At 42.4% G+C, this 20,867-nt stretch overlaps 1 protein-coding gene across 1 annotated transcript in view; it reads right to left on the reverse strand.

Annotated features, from left to right (window-relative positions):
- Positions 1-20,867, reverse strand: part of MCUB (mitochondrial calcium uniporter dominant negative subunit beta) — a 50,797-nt gene that overhangs the window by 29,195 nt on the left and 735 nt on the right. The gene's annotated exons all lie outside the window — the stretch shown is intronic.

The following is a 20,867-nucleotide window of genomic DNA, read 5'->3' on the forward strand; positions in this document are numbered from 1 at the left end:
TATGCATAGTGTATTACCTTATTATATTGATGACTGAAGAAAAATGAGACTCTAAGAGCAGTCTGCTTCTGGTAAATATTTAACACCTAGAATCATGCCAACATACTTAGCTTGATTCTCCTAAACTTTACTACAGCATCAGGCTTTCATCTTCCCCTATGGTCTGAAGCCGATAGCATATCATATTTAGCAACATAAGCATACCCCTCCTCTGGAATGTGACTAGATCCTGCTCAGATAAGGAATAATCTGAATGTTTGTTCCACACTTGTTGCTTTATGAGTTTTAGTTTCACAAATTAGGAAAACTTGCTCTTTTCTCATCTATTAGCAGAGAGAGAGAGAATAACTCTTAGTCTCTAAAATTAATCGAGGGAGACAGAGAGGTGGTATTTCACAGCTGTGTGTCAACTGTTCTCCAGCTGGGTGTAGACTGGAGCAAGGAAGGGCAGACATGCAAAGAACTGTCAGCCAATTCCACACTCTAGTAGCTACAGTGAAAGGTCAGTATCAAGCATAGAGCAACCCCAATTTATTGCACCCTTCTGAGGATGCAAGTCAAATCCTGGTCCCTGTTTCTTTGAGACAGACAGTAACTGCTCACAGCTCCACAACGCAAGGACTACAGCACCTAGGCATCTTCTTCCCTGGGGAGTTTGAAGGAGTGGCTGGAGTTACCATTATCACTTCTCCCTCTTCTTTTCCTCTTCCCTCACATCTTGAGCTTGTTAAAATTATACTTACAATAGCCAGCACACTCAGATCTGCCTAGCAAAAAGAGTCAACTGGATCCTCTAAAACTCTGCTCCTCCTGTCAGCATTAAAAAAAAAATGAAAGGGGACCACTAGAGCAGCTTGCAGAAAAAAACAGGCACTATCTAAAAATCTCAAGAGCTGGAGTTACAGGGTTCCAATCTGTAAACCTATTTGCTAAGAAAATTAAGCATATTCATATTGATTAAAATGTTATACCAGTATCAAATCCAAAGGTCTAATCTAAAGTGCAGTTCTAGACACATCTGTGGGTCTAAGCAACACTGCAATTTCTTCTTATGTCTTTTAGGCTCTACTGCAAATATAAGACAAAGCAGCTTTCATTTGGATCTGATTTGCAGCAAAGCCCTCTAGTTAGACCATTTTCATCATAAGAAGTTTTTCTTAATGAGATTTTAGAACATCACTTATTTTTGTAATTGCAGCTCAACTGTTACCAGGACCATTAGAAGTGTAATGCCAAAACTGCACTCCCACATATACCTTCAGATCCATAGCAAGCAGCAGATCTCATTATTACACCAGCTGTTTCACTTTTGTTTTCCATTAGGAATATAGGACTCATTCTGCAGGCATTTTATTAGCACGAGTTAAATTTACTTCAGCACTAGTAGCAACAAGAGATGACTATGTTGCACTTGGCAGTGGGCAAGAAAAAAACAGCTTCCAGTTTGGCCTTTGTCCTTTTTTATAAAGGAGAGAGAAGCATCTCATGGTGCTGGTGCAAAATGATGTGTTATGGCTACTGCTGAAGACCATGATAGCAGGCTGGCTCAGGGCTGGTGTCCCATTGTGCTAAGAGTCAGCTCTTGACTCACACAATGCTCTACACACACTGTGCAGAAACTGAGAGTCACTGCCTCACACAGAGGCAAGGTATCACCAATTCACAGCTCACTGCTTTGACAGACAGCCCCTCTAGCTTCCACTGAGTACCTATCAGCATGCTTAATCTCTCCTTTAGCAAAGAAAAAGACAATTAGACATGTTATTCTTGACAAGCAGCACACCTTGGTTCACAGCATCACTAGATAGATATGATTAGTGTCCAGCTGGCTCAACACTGGATTTCGCTCTTGCCTCATTATAATTAAGATTTTAAAGATAGAGTTCTATATATTTTAAAATGTTTTCACATTAGCTCTGCTAAGGCATTGTCAACGTTAGAAAGGACTTATTGATACTGTGCAATCTGATCTAGGTGAACCTGCTTTAGCAGGGGGGTTGGATTAGATGATCTCTAGAGGTCCCTTCCAACCCCTACCATTCTGTGATTTTGTGACACAACTACCACCAGTAAACATCTCAAGAAAGACACAGAATATTTATCTATGGGAGTACTACTGGCTCTGAAGTATCTAATAAAAAAAATCCACTCAACTTTTCTTCCTCATTAATTATCAAAGCTATCAGCTGCAACATAGAAAATGATCAATCAATAGCAAAATCTAGACATTCTAGATTCTACACATCTAGATGTTAAGACTTCCCTGAATGTTTATCAGAGCATAAGTCCTCCTATTCTTTCATATTTTTTATTAAATACTCTATCCTAAATTAAATGTGTAAGTATATTAATATTATGATAGCATGCTATTCGAAGTTTACAACTTTAAATGTAAACAGGAAACAGATGACTAATAACTGCTGCAAGTTAAACTTAAAAAATGTGTTATAAATATTATGTATCCTATTTGTCAAAGTATCTATACAACAGATTTGAAGTACAGTCACACTAACAAAGTATCTGTCTTAATTAGAGCAGAGTTTATAAATTCTACTAGCAAAACAATGTCTGCTCAAGCTACTTTGTGTTAAATTGTGCTATAAGAGATTAACTGACTCTTTTTTCATGTAGAAGAGGCTCAACACTAAAACTGAAAGTATTTTTAGTTTTTCAGTGAGACCAAAAAGTACTTTGATAGAAAATATCCAAAATATTATCAAGGTGACAATCAGACTTCCTTTGTTTGGAAAATCAATTTGGTGCTGAAACCCATTCCCTTCTGAAACAACACCCTTCACGTTCAGTCAAGTCAATCTTTAACTCAGATCAATACTGATGACCAAGTTAAAAAAAAAAAATCAAAAAAGTCCAATCCCAGAGAGCAAAACATATCCATCAGATACTCACAGACATATATACACTCCAAATCCTTGTGGTTTTTTTTTTCAGATCTTCTGTAATTGCTTGTCTACAGGATAAGAATCTCATTTTTAATAAAATAATGTATCATCCTCTTGACTATGAAAGAGCTTAAGAAACTCCATTATTCAAATCTATCTCAAAGGCTCATATCCCAATGGAAGGCAAGTACACAAAACTATAATATTTTATTAAGAAAATAAGTGTCTGATGTTACTGAGAAGTTGCAATGTTAAAATAAAATACATACACAAAATATTCGAGGACTGATTGCTGTCAAACAAGTGAAGTAGCTAGAGGGTGTGCTAGAAGCACAGAGGGAAAAAGTCTTCTGTGCTGTATAACCTACTTTAGTAAAGGGATATTTCTGGTTTGTGTTACTTTGCGAATTTGACACTCAGACAAAAAGCTGCATCCTGAAGCAAGGGTCTGAAAGAAGCTCTGGCAACACTGCTCTCTTGCCAATCCAGTGAGAAGGTGCACGCTAGATGCACACTGCACAACAGAGACCGCCTTTCTGGTTCAGGTGCGTCAATACAATGAGCAGCTACATGCTGCTTCCAGGATACCAGTTAGAGCTGGCTTCTCCATATGGACAGTGTTTTCTGGACATAGTAGCCCACTCAGAATGAGCCACAGTGAAAAGCATAATCCTGCTCACAAGGCCCAATCTGCATCCAAGACCATCTGCAATATGAAATGCAGATACCAAAGACTACCAATTCACTATTCTCCTTAGAAAAATTGAGAAAATTGGATCAGCCATGCTCTCAGACTGTCTGCCACTTTGTTACAAGAAAAACATGACAACGGGAGTTAAGTTCCCCACAAATACACAGTAAAAAGATTCTTGTAAATCCCTCTCACGTTATAAAATATTCATCTTGAGAAAACCGCAGTTTGGAGAACTGGTAGCTTAAACTAAAAAACTTTAGGATTCAGTAAGAGCTTCCCTGAAGCACAAAACAATGTCTGAATTTTTTCAATGATGGCTTATTAAAAGTCTAGCAAATTAGAAAAAAATACCCGATTAATAACAATAGAGCAATAGTAACTGTTTGCAGTGTATCATCCTGCGTCATGGTTTAGCAAGGTGCTGTTTTTGCATGGTAACAGGGGGAGAGGGTTGCATTGAAGACACCGTAAAGAGTTTTTGGACTCTCCCCCAGCTTCTGGGTTCAGACCTACCTCCTGCCCTGCTGGTCCAATCTGGTGCCTTTGTCATCACTAATTAGGGACAGGAATTTGAAGTGCTTGTGAAAGAAAGGAAAAAATTGAACTAAAATGGCGTCAGAAACTGCAGGGTAAAACTGGGGACATTGCTCCCTCCCCCCCACGCTATCAGGGTGACCTGGGTTGGGGCTTGTTTGGGTTTTGGCTCGTTTGGGCATGTCTGGACATGTTGGGGTTTGTATCGAATGGAACTGCGCAGGTGTGCTGGGATTTTCCACTCTCCTTCCCCACACTATTGATGTGCAGATGTGCTGGAATTTTCCGCTCTCCTCCCCTCTCTATATAAACCCTCCCCGCCGGGCCTCGTGGTCGCCTCCTCTATCTCCTGTGTGAGGTATGAGACGGCCCGGAGCTCCGAAATAAAGCCACCTCGTGTTTTTGCAGCAAGCTGGTCTCTCGTCTTCCTTGAGGTGATCGCCGTCCGGTATTCAGAGAGAAAGTTCCGAAATAAGGGAAGCTTTCATTTGGGGGCTCGTCCGGGATATCGACGAACACCTCAGGAAACGATGACCCCTTGGAGGTGAGCTTTTTGTGTGAATGTGCTTGTGAGTGTTTGTGAGTGTGTGGCGCCACATGAGTGATTGAAAAAGAATTTTTGTGCTGCTATAAAATCTTATGCTGTTTTAGGGATACACTACATGTCTTTACTAATGTTCTTGTGCATTTTGCTTGGGAATCTGGTTTGTACTGTGGGTGTCTTACTGAGCTATATCTTGGGGGTCTGTGTCGTGCATATTTTGGAAGGCTGGTCTGTGTCTCTTTAAATGTTTTAGTGAGTGTTGTTTATATTGTATACGACTGGGAGTTTGGATTGCAGGACTTATTCGTTTTTGTCGTCGTTCCGAGCCGCGTGAGAATAGTTGCAAAAAAAACCAACAAAAAAAACCACGAAGTAATCTAGCCTGTTAGAATAAGATCTGTTTGAAGGAAGCAAAATACCCGACACTGGTCTGAGGACAGGGATCGTGGGTTCGAGTCCCACCCCTGGTTGTGGGTTTAAGTCCCACTCGTGGGTTAAAGTCCCACTTTTGGTTCACTGGTCTGAGGACAGGGATTGTGGGTTCGAGTCCCACCCCTGGTTGTGGGTTTAAGTCCCACTCGTGGGTTAAAGTCCCACTTTTGGTTCACTGGTCTGAGGACAGGGATCGTGGGTTCGAGTCCCACCCCTGGTTGTGGGTTTAAGTCCCACTCGTGGGTTAAAGTCCCACTTTTGGTTCACTTGGCGTGTTGGCGATTTGGGATCCCGTTGGTATTTTGATGCAGCTGTCACTGAGGACCGTGAGGACTCAGTGACTGCGGGGATAGACGTGTCCAGAACCGCAGGCTGCGGCCCTGAGGGACGCCTCAAGGGTGGAAGGGAGTCAGGAGGGTCTGACTGCCCGGAATTCAGTGAACCGCTGGTCTTGTTTCTGTGGTCTTGTTTCTGTTAATGAGGTGTCGGTATCGGTATTTAAGAGGCGATTGTGGTCTTTGTTGAATGGGAAGGAGAGGCCTCAGGCCATCTGAAGTAATGCTTCAGTCTTTGCTGTCTGAGTGTAAACAAAGTTGGTTGGAAACAGGCTCGGTGTTAGTGTTTTTCTTTGTTATCGTGCTAGGAAGTCTCGGTTTTTATTGGAGTAAAATGGGTCAAGCTGAATCTACTCCTTTATCTTTGATTCTGTGGGCGGACGTTACGGCTAGAGGACGGAATTTATCGTTAATTGTAAAAAAGGGAAAATGGCAAGTCTATTGTGAAAGCGAATGGCCCACCTTTAAAGTGGGCTGGCCTCGGACTGGTACTTTTGATATCACAACCATTCAAGCAGTCCAGGCTATTATCAAGGGAGGGCACCCGGACCAGGTACCTTACATCTCAGTATGGGAAGACTTGGTTCTCTACCCCCCCAACTGGGTTAGACCTTTTCTCCCCTCCCGGGGATTAATGGATTTACCCGCAGAAGTCCGTGCCTCGACATTAAATACTGGGGAAAGGGCTGACCGAGATAATGAGGAGAAAAGTGAGAAAAGTAAAAAAGAACCGCCCAAAATTTACCCTGAAATAGAAGGGCCTCCTGAATGGCCCACGGCGCCACCGCTGGAACTAATTCAGCCCCCTCTCTATCAACCCCCCCCTCCTCAAGTGCCTGCCGAGGGACCGCCCGCTGGCACCCGCAGCAGGAGACGGACATGGGCGGATGGGCCTGATTCGGCCGTCACTTTGCCTCTTCGAGCGGGTGGGCCACCCCCGGCAGACCAAAATGAGTTGCAGGTGTTGCAATATTGGCCTTTTTCTTCATCTGATCTATATAATTGGAAAACTAATCACCCTCTTTTTTCGGAGAATCCTGCTGCTCTTACAGGTTTAGTCGAGTCTCTGATGTACTCCCATCAACCGACTTGGGACGACTGTCAGCAATTACTAAACACCCTCTTTACCACCGAAGAGAGAGAAAGAATTGTCTCGGAGGCGCGAAAAGCTGTTCGTGATCCTGCCGGGCAACCAACGCTGACGGCGGCAGAAGTCGATGAGGCTTTTCCTTTGACACGGCCGCAGTGGGACTATAATACAGCAGCAGGTAGGGAACGGCTGTCCATCTATCGCCGGGCTCTGGTGGCAGGACTTAGGGGGGCTGCAAGGAAACCTACTAATTTGGCTAAGGTAAGGGAAATTATGCAAGGTTCTAACGAACCTCCCTCTGTGTTCCTTGAGAGGCTTATGGAAGCCTATCGGATATACACTCCTTTTGATCCGACATCAGAAGGGCAGAGGGCGTCTGTTATTATGTCATTTATTGGGCAGTCTGCCCCAGACATAAAAAGAAAATTGCAGCATATAGAAGGGTTACAGGACTATACTCTTCGGGATGTGGTAAAAGAGGCTGAGAAAGTATATCATAAGAGAGAAACACAGGAGGAGAAACAAGAAAGAGAAAAAAAGGAAAGGGAGGAAGCAGAAAGAAGAAGACAGAAGTGTCAGGATAGGAATTTAACTAGGATTTTAAGTACAGTAATACAAGAGGGAAAGCGACAAGGAGCAGAGAGATCCAGACAGGGAGGGAACCTGGGCGACAGTCAAAGGCAAGGGCCAAGGAGACCCGGAAGAGGATGGGCGCCCTTGGAAAATGATCAATGTGCTTTTTGCAAGGAGAAGGGACATTGGGCCCGAGAATGCCCTAAGAAGAAAGGGTTGAAAGTCATGATCTTGGAAGACGAAAATTAGGGGAGACGGGGCTCGGCCCCCCTCCCCAAGCCTAGGGTAACCCTAAGTGTGGGGGGAACTCCTGTTAACTTCTTGATCGATACAGGAGCTGAATATTCTGTACTCTAGTAATTGGGGCCAGCGGACAAAAAAATAAATGGGATTGCCCGAGGGGTTCTGACTCAGGCCTTTGGTCCATGGAAACGCCCAGTGGCCTATTTACCCATTATCAAAGCCTGCTGTTAACAGATCGTATCGTTCTCGCACCACCGGCTGTCCTGAATCCGGCTGCCCTGCTGCCTGAGGTAGGGAATCTTCCTGTCCACAGCTGTGAGAAAATACTGGCGGAAGAGACTGGTATTCGGGCAGATCTCCCGGACCAACCCTTGCCAGGGGTGCAGTCGTGGTTCACAGACGGGGAGTAGCTACCTCGTGGAAGGTAAGCGAAGGGCCGGAGCAGCAGTGGTAGATGGGAAGAGGGTCGTATGGGCCAGCGCCTTGCCTGAAGGGACCTCAGCACAGAAGGCTGAATTGACCAAATGGCCGATAAACATGCCAAGGAGGCGGCCCAAGGACCCATGATCGTACTGACCAAAATCAAAGAACTCACCTCGGTGGGAAGCTCAGAAACCAGAGAAAAGGTCATCCTGTCTGAAGAAGAGAGTGTGGCCTACCTTACTCGTATCCACCAGTTGACGCACTTGGGACCTGAGAAAATGCGGAGTCTCCAAGGTAATTGGGTCAGACAATGGACCTGCCTTTGTCGCCCAGGTAAGTCAGGGGCTAGCCAAACAATTGGGGATTGATTGGAGGCTTCATTGTGCTTACAACGGCACCAAAGTTCAGGACAGGTAGAAAGGATGAATAGAACTATAAAGGAGACTTTAACTAAGTTGGTTACAGAGACCGGCGGGGGTGATTGGACAGCCCTTCTCTCCCTTGCTCTTTTCTGCGCGCGAAATACCCCAGGACCCACGGGGTTGACCCCCTTTGAGATTATGTATGGGGCGCCCTGCCCATTAATGAGACTTTGGGGAGCTGGGCACGTCCTGATGATGATATTGTTATGTTTGTTGTATTAGTAGCTATGATTTATGTTGTCTACAAGTGTATTTTAGGAATCATTGCCAGAGAAAAGCACAGCATCAGCCGACTTATGGGAGAAGGTTACATAAGAAGAGAGCTGAAGTAGCCTGAAAACTTCTGTCAGAAAAGGCTTGACAAGAGACTGGGGTCTGCGTGGATGGCTCGCACTGATCAACCTGGTCTCCAGCCTTGTTTTGTTACAATAATTAGTAGATTAGTTGTTTTTGTTAGATGATAGGATTGGTAATAAGCCCAACTCAAGTATCCTGGAGCGTGAACATGAATTCTAAGATTAGAATTATTAACAAAAAGGAGTGGGGAATGAAAGAAAGGAAAAAATTGAACTAAAATGGCGTCAGAAACTGCAGGGTAAAACTGGGGACATTGCTCCCTCCCCCCCACGCTATCAGGGTGACCTGGGTTGGGGCTTGTTTGGGTTTTGGCTCGTTTGGGCATGTCTGGACATGTTGGGGTTTGTATCGAATGGAACTGCGCAGGTGTGCTGGGATTTTCCACTCTCCTTCCCCACACTATTGATGTGCAGATGTGCTGGAATTTTCCGCTCTCCTCCCCTCTCTATATAAACCCTCCCCGCCGGGCCTCGTGGTCGCCTCCTCTATCTCCTGTGTGAGGTATGAGACGGCCCGGAGCTCCGAAATAAAGCCACCTCGTGTTTTTGCAGCAAGCTGGTCTCTCGTCTTCCTTGAGGTGATCGCCGTCCGGTATTCAGAGAGAAAGTTCCGAAATAAGGGAAGCTTTCACTTGCAGGAGGTGTAAGAGTGGTATAAGATGGAAGCAACCACATGGACCCCACAGTCAGAGAAGAAGAAAGGAAGGAGGAGCACCATACCAGAGACCCCTCTGCAAGCTGTGGTGTGAATGCAGTTTGTACCCCTGCAACCCATGCAGGGCCATGGCAGGACTGAGAGCCACCAGCAGCTCCGTGTGAGTGCACCTGGATGGGTGAGAGATGGTGTGAGGAGGAGGCCATGGTGCAGGCTGTGCTGGAAAGCCTGCAGGCTGCAGAGCAGACTCACATGAGAGGTAGAAAGGAGCTGCAGCCTTTGGGATAAATGCACATCGGAGCAGCCCGTGCAGGGCTGCCGGGTGTGTGAGGTACCCCACGGAAGTGCAGGGAGGACTGGTGTGGAGCCCAGCTGTCCTGAGGAGAGACAAATGGCAGAAGCTACCAGGAATAGACAGATTGAAACCCATATTCCCTGTCACCTGAGGGGAGGAGGTAAAAACACTGGGATCAGGAATCTGAGCCCAGGAAGAGGGAAGGAGTAGGGAGAAGGTGGTCTTAAAGGGCTGGTCAGACTCTTCATCATTGTACCACTCTGTGTTATGTTAGTTATGTTTTGGGGTTTTAAGGTTACGTTTTAGTTGGTGTTGCATTAAATTATTTTGTGTTTTCTTCCCCAAGCCGAGTAGCCTGGTCTGTTTTGTCCTGGACCATAAGCAGCAAGTAAGCTCTCCGTGCCCTTTGGCAATCCTCAGGTCTTTGGTACTTGAGGCTAATCGTGGTATTTTGTTCCCTGATGGGCCTAATCACGACATACTGGAACGAAGTACAAGAGAAAATACAGTCGTAATCTCTTTGGCATCACTATATTTACTGCAATATGCTTTTTCATTGTGCCAGTTTGAAGAATGACGATTTGATATGGATTGATAAACGTACCGAAAAGACACTTTCCTCATTTGTTTTGTGGCTACACAGAGCATGAAAAGAATGATCAGTCTCTGTGTTTGTTCACTCTCTGAGTAAGATGACTGAATTTCAGTTAAAAAGCTGAAGTCAAAAAGCTACCATCTCCCATATTTACCTGTTGCAGCTGAATTCTGAAGCAACATGCAAACTACTCAAATTTAAACAGAGGCATTAATTAAAACTATCAAACAATAACTTAAATGAAAAGGGATAGCTTAAATAGTTCTGCACTACCGAGAGGATGTAAACACCCAGGAGAGCAAGTTACACTAGGCAGAGCATGCTACAACAAACCAGTATTCTGTGCTCTCCCAATTGCCTTTCAATAAACTTTGTTGTTTACCATTTCCCTCCCTCTGATTATGTGCTGTTGGGGTTCAACCACATTCTCTTGAACTCAGACATCAGATTTTTCTGCTTTCATCAATGGAGGGGACAAGGGACATAGCATGAAAGCAGAGAACAAAATCAGTTCATCTAGTTACTGCTTCCTTCTGAACTGGGTCTCCCCCAAGAATGCCAAAAATCACATCATGACCCACTACTGTCCAAGAAAGCAGCACTGCAGCTGTGAGACCCTCACTGCTCTGCACAGCTTTGGGCTGCACCATACAGTCACCCCTTGAGTGACCAAGCAGCGGGAGCCTGGAGAAGAAGCTGGAGACAGACTGAGGGCCAGCTACATTGGGCTGGGCTATATGCAGGGTCAGCAACCTTTTCAGTGAAGAAGTTTTTCCTAATATCCAATCTAAACCTCCACTGGCATGGCAGCAAGGGAACCCCTTGACACCAGCAACCACCTGATTTAAATATGTGTGAGTTGCTGTCCCTGTTTTGAGTTTTGCTACGAATGAAATAAAAACATAGCAGAGGAGATGGTTCCCCTGTCAGCTCTATGCCTAGGAATAGCTGATGCTTATTTTTTATAACAGCCACTCCCAGAATTGCTTGTGCATATGGAATATTTCAAATTTGTGTCACAGAACTACATTGTTTTTCTCCTGTGTGCTTGCAGATAAGATTAGCCTGCGCCATAGGAGCATGTGAACCAGTATACTGCTGCTGGCTTCCTCTCGTGGAGCCCACTGGCCTAACTGCTACCATTGGGTGCTGTGTATTTTTCTTAAAGCTCAAGTTCTTGAGTCATGGATCACACAACAGGCTGATTGTATCATTGCAGAGACCCATCCAAAATCTAGACACTATGAGGAACATTACAAAGACCAAGAGTAGTATCTAAGGATTTGAATTCTAAATGCTATAAGACATTCTTAAGCCCATTAATAACTTCAGACAGCATCAACCTTATCAGGAAAATGTATGCAGTTACTTCTTGCATTTAGTTATGAATATTCATAACTTGCACAAAAGCTTTTGTAACATGTCAAGAAAACTACTAACTACTGATAGTTACTGCCAAGTAAGACATGATGTGTTATAACTGCTAGCGGTAGTGTGAAAGGTTACAAAATCTTACTTCCCAATGACCCTAAACTGCATTTATATTTGAATGAGATGAGATTAGAGCTTTCGTCTGCTGGTTAAGCAGAATCCCCAGAGATAGTTATATCTCTGTTCACAAGAAAAGTACATGGCCACTGTAGAAGGAAAGGTAACCAGCTCACAGGGAAACAACCTACAATATGTGCAGCATTATGAAATGCTGAAGAATGGCACCATTATGATGGTTTGCCCAGAATAAAGTTATAGTAGAGTCTGGTATATAGCAAAATATACTCACACTACATTTCCATGTACATAAAGAACAGCTTGGGATTGATACTCCAAGGAGCACACATGGTTTAAAAGCTATATTTCAGTTTTAGGGCCTGGGCTATTTGATGTCTCTTTAAATTACTCCAGGTGAGTCACATTTCCAGTGTGCTTACAGCCACAGAGCGCTGCAAGACCAAGCCTGAAACTTCAAGCTGAGATCTTCTAAGCATAACTGAGTTTATTACACCAGAATGGCTACAAATACTGAGTACACACCTTTGGCTCCTGACTAAAGCACACAGACCTATATATGAACTATAGTTTCATATTTTATGGCATGTCAAACTTTTCAGATGAATAATGTGAATTAAAAATTACAGCAATAAAGAATACTGAAGAATGTTCTCACAACCAACAGACTAAAATGAGAAAAAAATGACTAGTAAACTCAGTGCAAAAATTTCTGTGCCTGCACATTAAATTGAGACTAGCTCCAGCTCTGCAAAAAAATAGTGTTACCTGCCTTACAAGAAACAGCTTTTGATTGAAAGCCATTGAGAAATTGTACCAGTCAGAACTGACTGCAAGGTAAAAGATACTGCTGTGGTGCCAATGCCTGCAAATACATTCTGGAAAGAATCTTGTCTGAAGATTTATATTAGGGGGTCCCCCAGGAACCCCTCCCATTCTGAACCTTCAACAGTCTCCTTGCTTGCAAGGCTTACACTTTGGGATATTACAGAAAACACATTGTGGCTTCAAAAACTTTTCCAAACCATCAAGCAAACTGCCAACAGGTGTGTCACAAAAACAAGTAATATGATGCCTGAATAGTTCAGGACTCATTTAAAAGCAGCCTTTGTGAAGGCGCTAATAAGAATCCCGCTCACACCAGCAGCATTTAAAAGAGAATGTGTAACTAAAAACAAAGTCTCACCTAACACAGATACTGTGTAGGGTTGAATTATAGAACAAAAACTCCTCACAAAAGAGCTCCAAGGACTTGATTCACTTTCTGGTTTAAACACAGTTTGAGGGCATTCAGCAGTCAAATCAAAACAGAAGGTAGAAGAGACACACTCACTCTCTCCCTCTGGCAGCAGCAGCAAATAGATTGCTAAAGATCATTAATTGCTGTGTCTCCATTTTCTCCCTTCCCAAATTTAAGAGACTTCCTGCCTTTAGTTTAAAATATTAGTATGAGTAGTGTTCTCCAAAAACAGTATTATTTGCTGAGCTGGGGATTTCGTCTCCCTGCATTCTGTCAGTTCACTGGGCTGGTGAGTTGTTAACAATTTCCTAGTAGTTTTTACCTGGAATTTTAAAATTCTGAAAAGTCGCAGTTAAATTGGGCTGAGAGTATTATGATTTAGTCGTGAAAGATGACCCTCTTCAACTATTTCACCTATGTTAACAGTGTCAAATATTTACCTGAGCCACTGAGTAAAACCCTTGACTTCCAACACTCAGCTGATTCAGAATTACTAGCCCTGTGTACTGTACTTGGGACAGTAAGACCGTTAAACTACATGAGAAGCTGAAGTTATTGTATTACTGATGTGTTTCTTCCACTGGGCTTGTATTTTTGCAGTTGTTTTCATTTTATCACTTGCAGACACTTCTTTCAGCTTCTTTCCTTGTCTAGGGCAAGGCAGAAACAGATAGTATCTACAGGAAAGGAAGTGGAACTACTTTGTGGTTATGCAGGGGCTTTGCCATCTTCTCAAACAGTTTTAGACAGTTTAATCCATCTTAATTTATTGCAATTAACTTAAAACTTGATTATTTGCTAACACATTTACTTGACTGCACAACTAAAATCTCTGTCCAATTCCCAGCTGAATCACCACTTCAGCACACAGCCTCTATGGAGCTCAGTCTGGCTGTCAGCTCACCGCCCCACCAACCCTCCCTTCTCCCCTGTCCCTGCAACCCTCTGCAGTTGGTGTCCCAACTGCAAATTGCATCTGTGCTAGGTTTGCTCCTTGGATCAGGAATGTTGTTGTGACTGTGTCCCATGTGAATGACTCCAGTCTCAAGGGGCCAGGCAAGGATCAGCTGGGGCCACAGAAATCCCTAGGAGTGCAGACAGCACTGCCACTCAGGGGCCTGGAACCTTTATACTTCTATCTAGAACAAATACATAAAGGTGAGGGCTGTGTTTTATAAAAAAGGCCTTTCTTCCACAGATAGCACAATGGAATATACTCACAGATGTGCTGTCACTGTCAGAGAGAGGCTGGTTCAGAAAGCAAGTACAGAACATAAATAATGAATAGTTTGCTTGAGAAGGTACAGAGGTCAGGTCAGGCCCTAGAAAAAAAGAAACCTAAAGCAAAACCATAGGAACATTATTCTGTGAACAGTATGATATAAATGCTTCAGGTAAAACAAGCAACTGCATTATACATGGAGAGGACTCATCTTTTCACCATCATAGCACTCTGACCAAAATGATGGCCTCGTGATTCATTGTCTGATTTGCCAGGAAGAAGAGCAATGTAATTTTTCCTCCACTCTGGCAAATACACAAACCATTACAGATGCTTTTGTGATCTCTAAATCAACTTTGTGATCTCTTACTACACCTTTAAATACCAATGGGGAGATACTGGGAAGATGAAATCACTGTCTACTTTGCAGATAAACAAAACATTTATTAAGACTATTTATTTCTCTCTATTTGACTAGAATAGCAAGACTGAAGGAATTTTGATCTGAAATGACCAGACAGTAGATGTGAAGATAATTGCTTCAAATTTGTTTCTCTGAAGTAAACAAAAAAATTAGATTATATCTTTCCTGTGTATAATGTATTTGATTTTTCTGTCCTTTTGAAAGTGCACTGCCTGTGCTCAGCTTTTAAAGGGTATGAATTTCCCATTTTTACAGTAAACATATTTTTCAAGTCTGAGGGAGAATGGAATGTTTCCTCCCCAGTAACCCAGGAGGTTTTGCTTACTAGTTATCATCACTCAAACACAGAGCTATTCATTTATCCATGCACTGGCTGCTGACAACTGACTAGAGTAACAGGCCGAATACCACGGCCAGTCCCCCATGGATGAAGGAGAACTAGTTTATAGACTATAAAAGTTGCCATCTTCAGCGGGCAGCCAGCCAATCAATGTCCATTTTTAACTTATTTTGCCTTCTCCAGCTCTCACGTTACAGTGAATAGTCATTTTAACACGAGTGATTTATTTTAACAGTGATGGATTTGACCTTCTGAGTCTGGATCTGCACTTTCCCAACACTTGGGGATCATGGACTTTCAGTCACATGTTCCGTGTAAGCCATCTATCCTCACCATTATCACACCACTGATTCCTCATCCACTGCATCAGTTACAAATGGCTGTACAGTAGTACTTTTATAGTCCAAGCCACTCTCCACATATTGTTGGAATTAAAGGGCAGCTTCCCTGGATGCAATGTCAAGACAATCCAGGTCTCATGCATCACCTGATGATGGAAAAAGCCATAGCAAATAACTTGCAGGCCTGAAAATTGTCAAGCTTAATTGTTCTTTGGGCTCCTCAGATTATATACCAGAAATGACACAGTGTGGCAGAAGTGACCTTATAAAAAGCCACCTCTTCCCCATACAAACCTAATCACCAAGTTATTAGTCAATATCTTGGCAGCAAGAGTGAAGGAGAAGAGAAAAACAAGTCAAAGCAAGAGCTGATGCTATTTGCCCTTAACAGACACCTAATTAACACTGTATTATAACAAGGCCTAAAAGTGACTGTGAAACACCTCTAGGCTCAGAGGAGTGTACTGGATTGTTGCCTGGCTGTAGGAAGCTCCCCTGCCAATTAGCAACCCAATGAGAAATTCACATTTGCTGCTGACTTGCAATCATGCTGTCAGGATGAAGATAATCCTAGAGAAAGCAAGCCTAGTTCAAGCTCAGCTAATCCATTTGTTTTCCTTCAGCTCATTTTCCCTCATGAAGAAGGGAGGAAAAAAATTAAGATCCTAATGTTCAACTAGATCTTCAGAGTATATGTTCTGTTTGCTTCTTCTCCAATGCCAAAAATCTTACTGTGTATAGAAGGACTTCAGAAGGTGAAGTCCTCCTCAAGAAAACAAAAAACCAAAAATAATAATAAAAAAGAGCTCTATTTCCCTTTCCTTCCTCTCTCACCCCTTCAGAAATTAAGACATTTTAAGCAGTAGAATATGGTCTACATTTTTGCCTTGTAAGCTTTAAAACAAAAAAAAAGTAAAAAATCCAACAAAGAAAACCGAACTACCATCACCAGAAGTGACTCATATGCTTAAAATATGTACTAGGTTTGTAAACAGCAGTAAGTACTCAGCACTTCAGTGATTTGTAGTAAGTCTTTAGAGCACCTAAGACACTTCCAAAGCAATTTTCTCAGACATCCTCTAGAGGTTTAGTGTTAGTCTTTCTACAAGTTCACAAAACCTGAGAGTAGAGGCTGTGTCCAGAGTACTAGAAGAAACAGTGCCAAACTTAGACATTCCTCATCTCATGAGCAACAAAAAAATTACTCACCCTGACAGCACTGTCCGTATGACCACAGCATCGACTTCCGATGAAATCACATTAGCTCTTAGCTCTTGCAAAGTTTGCTAAAATATTACATGGATTCTGCTACAGATAGTAATGTTACACACCAGCATTTCAGTTTCAGGATTTCTTTAAGTTTTCTGCAGTACCACACACCCTGTACACATGCACACAAAGGCTCCAGCTTCCCTAAGTTGGACCCTGAATAACACGATCACACTCTTTCCAGCCTTGCAGGGAGCCGGTTTACATTTCTTTTCTTGGGTATTGACATAGTCACACAAACACCAAAGACGTGCATCTACTGACACTCGGAGCAGGTAAAAATGTGTCATCCCAATACTTTATTCAAGGTGAACTCTATACATCCCAATTTGCTGCTTATCTGTCCTGTTGGGGTGGATGATGGATTTCTGTGCTACACATCACATCTCTCTTCAAAAGCCTTACTATCAGAGGAAAAGTAGCCATCTCCCAGCTGTCAGATGAGAAGAGACAACAGCAGCTAGCAGCCACTCCCAGTGCCATCCTGTTATTCTGGCACAGAGCAGTATCAAAGACAAATAAAGAGACTTGCTGAGACAGGCACATTTCCCATAGCAAGTGCCAGAGATCTTCTAAACGGCTTTCAAAGGCATTTAGAAATTAGTGTTTGTAAGAGTGAACAGTACTTCCATAAACAAACAATTTAATGGGTTCTGTGCTTATGTTGACATATACACCAAAACAAGCACACGGTTTCTGCTTAGAAAACAAGACTTGAATCAACAAGCTAACTTTTGTTGCACAAGGCTTTCAAAGGGAAGGAAAGACAGGAGAGAACAGGCCCAGCGGCCACAAATTACTCCCAGTTCTTGGCTCCAATTAGATCTCAATTTCCAAGGGACGTGAGCTGGCTGAAAATACAAAGCAGGGACTCAAACACGTTTATATGAAATATTCATGTGCACAAAACCCTCAATAATAATTCACTTCTCTGTATCTGCTTAGGTTATCCTGAGTTTGCTGCTTTGACAGAGTATCTTAGACATCCTGACAGCAGAGTATATACAAAGAAAAAGGGGTACCCTCCTCTCCCCATTTAAAAAAAACCCAAACATATGTTTCCAATTGTCCTGTGGCTATTAAGATACTTTTAGATCCTTGCTTATAAGACTATATAAAACTGGAGGACAAAATGGATAGATGTAATACTGGGAGTGTTACAGTAATTTTAGAGTAAGAAGAAAAAACATGAAAACTATCAGGAAGGACAAGAAAACAGCTGTAGTTAGTCTGAAGAACTGTCTGGTCAACAACTTATCAGCTGAAAGCAACTGACAAAAAAGAACACAAAACAAAACAAAAAACCAAACCAAAAATAAACCCCTTTCTGCTCTGTTTTCTGCAGATAAACAAGAGCAGTAGTTCTCCCACTAGCTGCAGTTCACAACTAAGATGAAAATTCCCCTCACCAACAAGCACCTGTGACATCCTAATCAAAGAAAAAGACAAATCTGTAATGATTTTCACAGAAGCCTTTGCAATTTGATCTCACCAGCTTACATATAATCTTTCCCCTTGCCAATATATTTCAGAGGCACAATTTTAAGAGATCTCTGCACACAGAAATGGGATACATTCTGAATTAATGATGTTTAATAAATTTGCATTTTGAAAAAATAAATAATTTTTGCCATTTTAGTTCCCTCACTCCTACTTGCTCATGGGAATCCCTGCCTTTTGCAGGAGAAATGTCACCCCTCCAGCATCTCCATACAAGACAGAAACAGTTTTAGCTAGAACAGGGCTGCATAACAGCAAAGAGGTCTGGTTTTAAGCTAAGAGAAACGGTGTGACTTCATTTTCCAGTACTTTCAATGTTTCCAGGCTTAGGTTTACGAACATACAAAAAATACAGCAGTTTGAAACTTTGATTCTGTGTTATCTGTTCTTCACTGTAGTATGTCTTCGGGAGCTTTTCCTCCCAGAGAGAAATGCAAGTGGAGTATTTCTCTCAGTCAGAGCTGCAGGAGTTAAAATGTGCAAGCAAAGAGGAAGCGTAAGAGCTTGCAACTTTTAGGTTTCACCATATGCAAGTAACTGCAGCATTACAAATCTAGGACTCTAGCAAAATGAACTGCACCCCTCCGGGAGCAAAAATACGTGTAACAAGAAAGCCTGTCCAAAGAACACATTATAACATGCTTAGTTTGAAAAACTAAGTGCCTGCCTAAGCAACTAGCCACTATTAAAAGATATATTACAAATAAAGGTTGTATATTACAAATAAGGTTGAGGTTTTAAAACCTCAACCGTACAATATGTAGAGGAATCACTCCAAAGGCTTATCACAGCCACCAGAAGACTTGTAGAACTTTTTTAAAAGCAGAGCTAAGGAGCTAACAATTAAGGGTACAGATCTTTAGGACAGCAATTCCTTCTTCCACAGAAAAACCACATAAAATTAGCCATTGCAATAATGGTTTGTTTATCCCTGCAGCAGTTTATTTATTAGCTGAAAACACAGTGCATAAATACAGTATGTATTTAAACGACTACCCAGCAACACAGTAATTCTTGAACATCTCACATGTACTTGTGACCAAATACACATACTACAACCCTGCATGGCCACTGAAGTATCACCCCCAGCTTTACAAATGGAAACCTGCAGTCAGAGCTCCAAAAGGTATTTGGGCAAACTGATCCCCACCACCACATGCAGCACAAAACAAGCTGGAGAACATGGCTCACGATGGCACCAGACCACACCAAGCACAATGGCAGCAGTGACCACGTTCTGCTTTCTGATTCCTGCACAAGCACTCCCAACCATTCCTTTCAGACCTAGAGGCAAAATGTTTGCTCAACCACATCGTAACAGTAAGCAGCAGAGCTAGCAATATGAAATAGAAATGACAAGGGGAAAAAAAAAAAAAAAGATAAACGTCAAAATACCAGTGGAAAAAAAATACCAAATTATCACAACAATGTTCACACTGGAGAATCTATATGTAATTTGACATTCTGCATTACATCGAAACCTAAAGAGCTAAGCCACTTCAGTAACAATGAAGACACTTTTTGTTTTCACCAGCTTGAAATTTAATGTTTAGGAGAACAAGTATTTTAACCGCCTGAACAGACACAGAGCCAAAAACTGAGTGTTACCCACAGATGAAACCGAGAAGGGGGAAATCAGTAAACATGCTTCATTATGCTAGCAACTCCACAGAAAAACTGTAACTATGGATTGCATATGTAAAAAGCATTTAATGTTAATTTACTTTTTAAATTGACGCCTAAGAAATAAACAAAACATTGCATTAAATACATACTCTCATTAGAATTTTCCTCAACATTACAAGATCTACCTCTTTAACCTATACAGTGCAAGAATTCTTGAGTCACTTCGGTGTCATGTTCCATCCCACAAAGTAACAGGAACGATCATCTTTCTGCTCTTTCTTATAAACGGCAGCACTGCCAAAACAAGAGCTTTTCCTCCTCCTCCTTGCCTTTTTGGTGTCTTTATCAGCTTTCAGTCTCATTTTAGAGCCTTAGAAAAGCATGAAGCCTGTCTGAAGCAACACTGCGGAGAAGTCAGAGGTGATAAACTGAATATGTAATATCAGTGTGTGCTGAGTGACAGTGTAAATGCTTTCAGTGAGGTGCAAGATGTTTTTAGCACATTGTGTTTGAACCTTAGAAGACTAAGGAGGCAAAAATCAATATTTATATTGAATTCCTTTATTGAATGTCCTTATAGACATGCCTAATAAAGCAAGGAAGGACCACTCACACTAACAGAGATGGGACAAATTAATACCATGAAATCTTGTAAAAGGGTTTTTGAATAATTTGTGTGAAACTTCTTAACAACAAGTACCAAGCTCATTCTGCACAACTCTTCAAACCCAACTGCCACCGCAGGTTTTGAGCCCCTAGTTATGGAAGCTGTTCACTAACAAATCCCAGAGAGCCTTGGCCTTCCTTCTATGGACGTCACCACACGTCCCAGCAGCTTTCTTGCCAGGGACAGGCCTCAGGCACTGGGACACAGTTTTGTCGTGTTTTATCACAGTAACATTTCCAAGTGAATACGGCATCTCTATGACTGAAAACAACAATTATAGACATGGTTTAGTGTGAGGTTAGTGGTTGTACTCGATGATCATAAAGCTCATTTCAAACCAAAATGATTCTATGATTCCACAAATCACCGATCAAACTGTCTCCTCTCCCACGAGGCAGTTGCTCGGGTAACTGCAATGCCCTGCGTCCCAGGAGAGCTTTAGTTTTAGTGTAATTGTGTCTTTGTGTTTTCCTTCTTCCTTCCTACTCGTAGGACCTCTGAGACTTCTCCACGCCAAGAGAAGCTCAGAGGCACATGGACTTCATTACTTTCATACACACACGACAGTGCCACGGAAGCCTGTATGCAAAACTTTTCCTGGTCCCGTTTTATCTCGCACAGTACAGCAGCAGCCTGCGAGT

The sequence above is a fragment of the Colius striatus genome, chromosome 3 (assembly GCF_028858725.1).
Source record: "Colius striatus isolate bColStr4 chromosome 3, bColStr4.1.hap1, whole genome shotgun sequence".
NCBI classification, from domain to species: domain Eukaryota; kingdom Metazoa; phylum Chordata; class Aves; order Coliiformes; family Coliidae; genus Colius; species Colius striatus.